We start from the raw sequence: 10349 nt of genomic DNA, 5'->3' as shown, positions 1-10349 counted from the left end.
AATAAAAAGACACTCTGAGTATTTTTTAATGAAATCTTCTGAATCAATTTCTTGTTAGCTTATAGTTGAAGAATAATAAATATTCTAGAACCTTAAGTTGTGATTACACAATAGAAAAAAAAATGCTTCTGGAACTGATGATACCCTCAACTCCCATGGTGGGCCCAACAGGGGTCTGAGCATCCTCACAGATTCCCTTCCCCCTAGATCCTTCCCTGCAGCCTCCAAGAATGCCTGTCCAGGCAGCCTCAAGCTTCCAGTAGGGGGTGCTATTGTCTAATACAACAGCCTATTGTTCTCAGAATTTGGTTATCGCTTCAGATCATTTCTAAACTTTGCCCTTTCCCAAGATTTAATCTGTTTAAATTGATATTGGTTATTTGCTCTTAAGTTTACTGTGAATTTAATCTGTTACTGTTTAATACATGAAAGCGTGATTTTGGTTGCTGCTGCTGCTTCACTGCATGAATTTCCCCCAGAATGTGTCCTGAATATAAGTGAGCTTGTTCAGGAAAATAAATGATGATTTTATTGTTTTAAAAACAATGAAATATTTAATTACTTCGAAAAAATGCGTGATGTGAATTGTTTGATTTCTGTAATCAAACTTGTATATTTAAGAATATACAAGTCTTGCCTTGAAAATTTTATTTTTCAGCCGGTGGAGATGCATTATATTTGCATTTTTGAGCCTGAATAATTTTAATTCCATTTTTATTGTACAAACCCAAGAGGAACATTTGCTTTGTTTTCACTGATTACTTATACAATTATTCTTTTCAGATATTACATGAACCATGAACCATAATATTATATTCCTTGCTAATACATTTTGGCAAAAGTATTTACATGAAAACACAATACATAAATGTAATGACTTTCTCAAATGAGTACATTGTTGCCATGAAGCAATTACCCTTATTTTAATACAAGTAAAATTCATTAAATTTTTCTCAATTAGCAAAGCGACTTTTCCAAATGAACTAGTGAAGAAAAAACATTGCTTGTTTTATCCTAACCCAGCTCATTTGCCTTTTATTACCAGGTGCCTATTTGAGGAGGAGAGAAAAAAGAGAAGTGTTTAATTTTAATAAACTTGAAGCAATGCTGACTCCTAGGGGATTAGGTATGGTTCTGACACACTTAGTTTCTTTTCAGTTAGTTTCAAAGTAAAAGTTAGATTTGAAAGCAAAAGGCTTTGAAGCAAAGATATTATGTTTGAGGTTCTCTCATGTTGAAAAGTAGAACTTTGAGGCCCAAAGGAACAAATCCTTTGGATTGCAAACTTAATTTAAACAAAAGAATATTTTATTGTCCCCCTCTCACAAAAATGTTGAAGTCTCTGTAAGTCTAATAACCATGCATGCCATCTGACACAGAATAGTTGAGTTGAGCCCTCTGCCTTTGAGTGCAAATGTAGCTTTTTGGAAACCAAACATAATTAACTTTGAATTCACATTTATATAGCATAGATTTCGGGTTAACTTATCTCAACCTCTGTTTTCTGAAGTAAATTTAAGGTCTAGTATTTGTTATTCATTTTCTGTGTAGAGCAAAAACATCTTAATTTTTAAGATTAAAAAAATTATGCACATGCTAAATGACTCAGGTTATAGGATCTGTAAAATCTGTAGATATTCCTAATAAAAATTCAAGGGCTAATAATATTAATTATCCTATATGTTGGGGTGGCTCCTATTTTTAAGATTCTTAGTATCATGGAATCTAATTCTCGTAATACCTGTTTAGCATTCTTCAGGTGGATGGTAAGACATCAGTTAGTATTCCTAAGGGTATGATATTAAGACTGAAATTCCAATTGCTAGTAAAGTTTTTCTAGGACAACCAGTAGTGTTTTCTAGGGAGAACTAATATGGTGTCTGTCTTGTAGAAAGCTAAAGTGTTAATAAAATTATGGGGAAAATTATCAATGTATTTCCTTGATATTCCACATAACTCTTACCTTGACAGGGGTTAGAGTCCTTAAAAATTAAAGAGAAGGAGAAGGAGGAGAAGAATATTCATGCCATTAAAGCAAGGGCATGTAGTATTCTCCAATAAAAGGAAAGAGGCTCCTCAGAAAGATGGCTGATGCAGGCCTGAGGCTGGGAATACACAAGCTGCCTCTATAGCCTCTGTTAGTGCCAGAGAGTGAGGAAGGGCTCAAAGCACCAACACCAACAGGGAAATGAGACTTGGAAAGGGACATAAGAACCAACCTAAAGCTGCCAATTGACAAACCTGGAGAATTTGAGCCACAAAACAAATAAGGGAGTATTAAATTATATCTCCAAGTATAAAATCAGCATTCATCAGTCCATGATTGAATAAATAAACTAATAGGGAGAAGAACTAAATCTTCTATGTGGAAGAATTCCAAATAATTTATGTAGATACTCACCACCACCCCTAAAGCTGGTGGAGCTTTGCTCTCCACCCCTTGAGGGTGAGCTGTGCTTAATGACTGACTTTTGACAAGCAGAGTGTGGAAAGAGGTAGTAAAAACTCTATGGTGGAGAAATGTGATGTGCCCAACACTATCTGTGAGCAGGAGTAATTGGTAAAAAGTCATGTTGATGGCTTGTCTTACTCCCAAATACCCTATCCCTAGTTGAACCGTGGTCAGAAGCGTCAGACAAACCCACACCGAAAAATGTTTTATGAAATACCTGACTAGTGCTCCTCAGAACAACCCAAGTCATAGAAAACAAGGAGAATCTGAGAAATTGTTATGGAGTGGAGGAGGTGAAGGAGACTTCATGACTAAATGTAATGTGATATTCTAGAATATAATCCTGGAGCTGGGAAAAACTGGGAAACAGAATCAACTGGAGAATTTAGTAATGTTCTCATATTGGTTCCCTAATTGTGACCAATGAACCAGGAGAAGTAGTGATGGGTATAAGGGAACACTGTACTTAACTTTCGCAATTTTTCATTAAGTCTAAAACTATTCTAAAATTAAGTTAATTAAAAAAAGAAAGGAAAGAGAAAGAAAGAAAGAAAGAAAGAAAGAAAGAAAGAAAGAAAGAAAGAAAGAAAGAAAGGGTATTTAAGATTCATTTCTATTACGCTGCTCTTAATAGTTGGGGGAAGAAATTGTGGGTGGGGAAAGAGGAAAAGCTAGAATGATGTGTGGACTGTGCTCCCCTCCCCCACCCAAAGCATTCCCCCTTTCTGGGTATTAGTGATCATGATGTCAGCTGGGTTGGAAGAAGTTCATGTTTGGTATGTAGCTCATGGTTAATGTGATGGATGTGCCTGATCATATGAAGCATCAGCAGGCACTGTGGTTCTAACACAACCTGGGACTCCCTTTGCCTCTCCACTGTGTAGAATACCCAGTCCCACTGGATCCTGTTTTTCCTAATTGGCTTCCCCTCCCTTTCTGGGGGTTGGAGAACAACGATAAAGGACCTTCTCCATTAGTTTAATGGAAAAGAATACATAAATAAAGTTTGAGAAACTTGAATCTCTAAATGTCTCACTTAAGTGATATTTTGGGTCTAGAATTCTAGAATGTAAATTACCTTCCCTCAGAAGTTTGGAGGCATCACTTCACTTTGTTCCAGCTTCCTGTTCTCTTTCTTAAGAAGTCTGATGAAACCCAGGGTTGTTTTACTGCTGAGCTACATCGCCAGCCCATTTTTTATTTTTTATCGCCAGACCTTATTTTAGATATGGTCTCTGTAAGTTGCTGAGGTTGACCTTGAACTTCCACCCTCCTGCCTCATCCTCCCAAGTTGCTGACAGATGTGGGCCACTATGATCTGTCTGTCTGATTCAGTTCTGAATCTGGTTTATACCTAATCTGTTTTCTTCCTTTGAAAGCTTTATAGATCTTATCATTGTCTTCTGAGTTCTGAAATGTCATTACTATGAACCTTGTATAGGTCTATTTTTCTTTATTGTACTGAACACATTCTAGGCCCTTAATTAAATTAAATTAAATTACTTATTTTTGGATACCAGGGTTTGAACTCAGAGGCACTCAAACACTGAACCACGTCCTCAACTCTCACTTAGTTGATTATGGCCTCACTAAATTGCCAAGGCTGGCTTTGAATTTGCCATCCTCCTGCCTCAGCTTCCTGAATTGCTGGGATTACAGGCTTGTGCCACCGTCTCTCTACCTCCCTCTTATAATGACTTGGATGGAAGATAATCCAGAATAATCTTTCCATATCAAGACCATTAACTTAATAATATCTGCAAGGTCCTTGCCATCTAAGCATAACCACAAGTTTTGGCAATTGAACATATCTTTGGGAGGCCATTATTTTGCCTACCCTAGGAGTATAAAATGGTATAGCTGTGAAGGTTCCTAGTACTGTTCTTGCCACATAATAGATTCTAGATCAATGCCAATTTGCCATTTATAAGTTTAACAGTTCAGATGTTTGACCATGCACTCTAGCATTGAAATGTTCAATGTCCTGTAAGGCAGAATATAAAATGGTACCTTCTTGTGAATGCCATCTTAACTTTTTACATTTATGAACCATTAATTCTTGCCCTAGAAAAGGTTTTCTATCCAAAAGTAAGGCAGTCTTTGGAACTATTTTAAGCAGCAAAATAGCCAACATACAAGTTTTCTTCCATTACTGTTTAATGAAGACCAAAAGCAACACATGAATTGTGGAAAAATTCCAGAGAACACTCAATGTCCTAAATAATGTTACATCTTGTATATGGTGGCAAAAGGATTATTTCATCAAGTATGTTGCAGGAGGCCAAGGATTGGCAACGTGGGCATGAGTACAGCTTCCAGGGCATCTCAGTGTCTTTTTGGAGGGGAGGATCTTGCTGGTCCCAACCATACTCAGGACAGTCCAGTGGTTCTGAACCAATAAGTGAAGGCTTACTTTTGATGTTTTTCTCCTGCCCTATTGCACTCCAACAACTTCAATGGCTAAAGAGAATGCTCCATCACTTCAAAGAAGGTATGTAGTGGTCTTTGAGAGCCTCCCAAATGGTTCATAAAGTACAGACCCCCTGTCTAAACAAAGGTACAGATTAAGACTTTATAAATTCTAATGCAAAACAAAGAAAACACCCATGATATCCAGAGGGGTCAATCTTTGCAGTAATGAAGTTTATATTTGGTGTGATGGGCCATCCCTAGTAGGTGTTCTTTCTGGTTAATAATAGTCTTTGTTTAGTAGTCACTCTCCTAGGAGGCAATGCTAATGTAATACTCACTGAGTTTTCTGCTGCTGGCTGGGAATTATCAATAGGTCATAAATAAACTACCACCACATAGAAAAGACAATAAGATTATATATACTCCTACTACCTCCAATTACAGTAAGAGCAACAATTATAAGGTTGTACTCCTACAGCCTCCCTAGGGAGAAAATGAAAGGAAAATGTTCCATTAGCTTAATGAAGAGAGCATGGCAGAGTCACAGTCAAATTTTCTCACTATTAGCACCTATGGAGTGCCCCAGCACACGAGGGAAGCTTGAGTTGCAGGGTAACAATTAAACTTTGTGACAATTAGCCCCTACAATGTACGGTCCCTGTACTCAAAGGAGACATTTCAAAGAATCACATTTACATTTTTCTCACCTCTTGCCTATGAAATTTGAGTGAGTCATTTGCTTGTGGAAATGGAGGAAGTAAGGGTGAAAAGTTTATTTTACGGATGACTGCAAAGCATCACCTTGGCAGACTTGCGGAGAGCACAGGTCACTGAATGCCCTATAAAAAGAAGGGTGAAGAAAGAGGAAAGATCTGCAGAGAAATGTTCACACAACCTAATTAGGGAAAAGATGGACTTGGATAAATGTCAGTAATTTAGCTTCAATGTTTTCTGTGTTAGGAAGAGACCACTGAAAGAGAAAAGAGAGATGTGAGGCTTCATTTTGCAAAGGGCAAGGAGAATCAGGTTTGCCTCGTGGAAGGTGTTGTATTGGAAAGAGAAGAAAGAAATCTTCTGAGACAGGCTGCCCTGAACTCAGATTCTAGCTCTACCATTTAATCTCTGCAAGTCCCAAATTTTTCTCCTTTGCAAAATGGAGGTGCTAATAAAGCAAACTTTCATGGCTTATTGGGAGAATTAAAAGAGAAAATGCATAGGAATAGTGTTTAACAAATGTTAATTATTATTTTTGTTCATAATCAGTCTAGAACATTGTGCATTTGTATAACATAAGTAAAATTTTATGTGAAATTGATCACTATCAATTTTTCCTTCTGGATACCATGATTCAAACTTTATGTAGGTGGTTGTGAATAAATAGTTTACTTGGTTTCCCCTCAATTGAAAAGGAAGGATATTTATGCAATTTGGAGATGTAATGCATCTGAACTGCTCTACAAATTGTCCATATATAAATGGACAAATATGGGCAACTAACGGATCGCCCTCTCCACTCATGCACACTCCATTATTGAAAGCACAAGGGACTTTTGTGTGGTCCAACTTTTGCACCCAATCAAGTGGAATCCTGAGGTCCAACATGCCTGAGCACTACTGCTGTTGCTTCTGATTGCCGCATGGAGTCGCTGTTGAAAAGTGGATGTTCTCCTGTCCTCCTCTGGCAGGACAAAGCTGTTCTTAGAAGCTCTACTCCTCTTCCTTGGAGATGACTTTGACCAAAGGTGTAACTTTCATGTATATCCTTTTCTGTATTGTACCCCACCCTAGTTCACCAGAATCAGGACTGGTTCAAATTTCAGACACTTCACAAACCCAGAACTCTCTTCCGCCCTTCCCTTACAACACTCTCAAAGGGGTTCCTGGATTACATTTCTAACTTCCAACTTCCAGTTAGAGTTACTGGAACTAAATTAATTAAGGGCCAGTCGCCCCTCTGTGAGGTAGAAAGAGGTAGACAGATCCAACTCTCCCCGTGGGCTGCTTCTTTTCAAATCTGTATTTCGGCTTTTGGTTGTTGTTTTTTGTTTTTTCCTGTGAAATGGATTGTCAATTCTTTGGCAGGGTTGGGTCTGGGTTTTTACTGAGGTGATGTTAGAGTATCTGGCTTTCGTAGATGTACTAACTGGATGCCTTGTTCCGTAGGCCTTCCTGGGTTGTCTATTTTCTCCTTTGTAGCTGAGAAACACTTCTCAGATTTGATTTCGATAAATGAGTTCAGATGAGTGTGGAGTGTTGTGACTAATTTTCTGTATATGTTTTGTTCAGTTAGTATCAGAGTCTTTTTTTTTTTTTTTTTTTTGTTAAAAATGGTCTCTCCTGAACATCTCTGGTCATTTTTCGTGTACTTCAGGGGGTTGAAAAACCTACACGAGGCAAAGAAGTTGCATCAAGAGCCAGACTGAAATACATTAATTTGGGTAATTTAGCTGGAGAAGTTTGATCATCAGATATCATGGAGTCTGTCAAGATGGTTTTCCCAAGAGACATCTGAAAGATGCACAGATGATGGCACAAATCCTGAAGGATATGGGATTACAGAATATGAGCCAAGAATTATAAATCAGATGTTGTAATTTGCCTTCCAATAGATGACCACAATTCTAGATGATGCTAAAATTTATTCTAGCCATTCTAAGAAAGCTATTGTTGATGTGTTGATGCAGAAGATGTGCAATGGGAATTCAGTGTCGAGCTTACCAGTCTTTTACCTTTCCTCTCCAGAGATTTCTTTATTAAATATTGCAAGTCAAAGAAATCAAACTCCTTTGCCATTGATCAAGCCATATGCAGGTTCTAGAATGCCTCCTGATAGATATTGCTTAACAGCTCCAAGCTCTATGGTCAAGTCTTTACCAAAAAACCCATCTACTTCTGCAGGAAGAGTAACAGTTCCATGGTTAAGTGTTGGTTCAGTTACTAGCAGACTAAGTACTCCCACACTAGGCACACCAACCCCCACAAACCATATTGGTTTCAACTAAAGTAGGGACTCCAATGTCTCTAACGGGGCGAAGGTTTACAGTATATGCCTGCTTCACAGTACCCTGCTGTAAAAGCCTCAATTCCCACAACATCAGCAGTTCAGAATGCTCTAATTAATCCATTATTATTAGGTCCAAAAACATTCTTATTACCACTAATAAGAAATCATCACAAAATACGGCCAATGAATCATCAAATGCATTGAAAAGAAAACCTGAAGATGATGATGATGACGACGATAATGACTGTGATAATTTGTAATCTGGTTTTGATACATGTAACCTGCATACTTGGTCTTGAAACCACTGTACTGAAATTAAAAAAGCATGCTGGATATTTTTCAAGTTATGTGTTAGAAAACTTAAATAGTATTTAATGAGTAAATAATAGTTACTATTCTTCTCAATTGAAATGTTGAATTTTCTTTAACAGGACCAGTAATGGTTTTTCATCAGCCTTTATGTATAAAAAATAAAGTTGTCCATTGATTTGAAAAATAATTAATTAATTAATAGAAATCTGAAAATAAATAAAAGCAAGTCAAACCGCATATTTTGTCTTATGGAGAAATAGTATTATCTATAATATAATATTTCAACAAATATTGTCCTTCCTGTCTGTGGATTTTATTGGTACTTCAGAAAGAAGTTTGCAATGGCAATTAGAATTTGGGTGGTTTGTGAAAGTATAGTAGTTAAGATCTTTTAATTTGAATCAAGATTTTGGTTTAAGAAATGGAAGTACTTCTTAATTATACCTTTACCTGTCCTACAATGACTGCTGTCCTATGATGATCAAGCATTGGGTCACCTCTCCCGAAAGATGTGTATGGATACCTTTTACAGCACTCGCTCCTTTCCTGACTACAAATGGTTCATTATGCCTTCTCTCCCCCAATTTCTGTGACCATTATGCATTATGTTGTAAAACTGCACCCCACTTCCATTCCCAGAGCTCTTTGTTCCTCTTCCCTTTGTTAATTCCAAAGAATTTATCACCACCTCACATACTACATATTTTACTTATTCATGTTTTTATTTCCTGCCCTCTCTTAACTAAAGAGCTCCATGAGAACAGGGGATTTTTGTTTTATTCATTGCCTCATCCCCAGGACTCAGAACAATGCCTAGCACTTAATAGTGTCTCAATAGTTATCTGTTGGTAGAATTTATTTCAAACACAAATGGTGACCCAACTTAATATTTATTAAAGGATAAATTATCAAAATTATAGATGGCAAAGATGTTAAAAATTTCCTAACAATAAGCTCTATCATCATCACTACCAATACTTTTTTATTGACTCTCCCAAAATTATGTGGCTACAAGTGATAAAATTTGGTATCTACACCCAATAAGAGACCTGACCTTTTAAAAAAGAGACTGAAAAAGAGACGATCTAGTTATTTTGACCTGCTCCCATGTTTTTTTCAGATGTGGAAAGTGACAGCAGATGATATAGTTGTGATTGTACAGCTCCCTACACTGTCTGAATCTGAAGGGTTTTAAGATAGAAGAAAGCCCTGTGACTTTATAAAAAGATTTAATAACCTGTCCTCATCAGTATAGAAGCGCCCCAAAGCTCACAAGTCCTATTTTCCTGTTTGCAATCACAAGCAATGATTTTGGCTATGTCACTGTATCAGGGTGAACCATAGGATGGTGACGTACTTACTGTGTTTTGAGAGGTAATATGGAGACCCTATAACCCACAATATAGAATACTCCCAATATAAAAAACCACACCATTGGCTTTTGTGCTAAGCTTTACTCACTCTGCAATCCTATTTGAAAAGCAAATCCTTTGAATGTTGGAACACAAAAGGTTCCTAATACTTTAGTGGGGACACAGAGACTTTGAAGGGATCCCAGAAATCCAGGAGCATAGCACAGAGCGTCTGGGACTGAGGAAATGGCAAAGGGGATTCTAGGAGTGTTCTTAAGAGGAGCAAAAGTGCTGAGGGTCAATTGAACACTTAAGGCCAGCTCTGAGTTTCCTCCACAGTTAAATAAGCTAAAAAAGCCTTTATAGTGTTAATAGTGGGATACGATGCAGAACTAATCATGTATGAAGGCACTGGGAGGCATATGGTTGACATGCAGTTATTCAACAATTATTAATTTACTAATAGCACTCTTGGATCTCCTGTATTTATGAACACATAAGGTTTCAGAGTGGTGCAGCACTTCTCTGAATATTTTGTGTAGTAGGCTGTTCCTGGTACATGTTGAAAACAACATGGTACAAAGCATGTTTTATGGGTAAGATGAAATGAGCATATTATAATTGTTGATAGAAGGAGAGTCCCCCTTCCTGATGGAGGTGACACACTATAGAGCAGTTAGACACAACAATACTAACCAAATTTGGATGCTTTTTATTATCACCATGTGCCAACAATTCTAAACAATGCTAGTGATAAAATAATCCTTCCCTAAACCATGTCTGATTGATGTAAATTCTAAACAATTGCTCTGATTAT

At 37.2% G+C, this 10349-nt stretch overlaps 1 pseudogene; it reads left to right on the top strand.

The window, feature by feature from the left end:
* Positions 1 to 7337: 7337 nt before the first annotated feature.
* Positions 7338 to 8128, top strand: LOC124977227 (transcription initiation factor TFIID subunit 9-like; annotated as a pseudogene).
* Positions 8129 to 10349: the final 2221 nt, after the last annotated feature.

Source organism: Sciurus carolinensis, chromosome 2, assembly GCF_902686445.1.
Source record: "Sciurus carolinensis chromosome 2, mSciCar1.2, whole genome shotgun sequence".
Classification (NCBI taxonomy): domain Eukaryota; kingdom Metazoa; phylum Chordata; class Mammalia; order Rodentia; family Sciuridae; genus Sciurus; species Sciurus carolinensis.
Note: the sequence above shows the minus strand (reverse complement) of the source record. Positions and strands in the feature narration are given on the sequence as shown.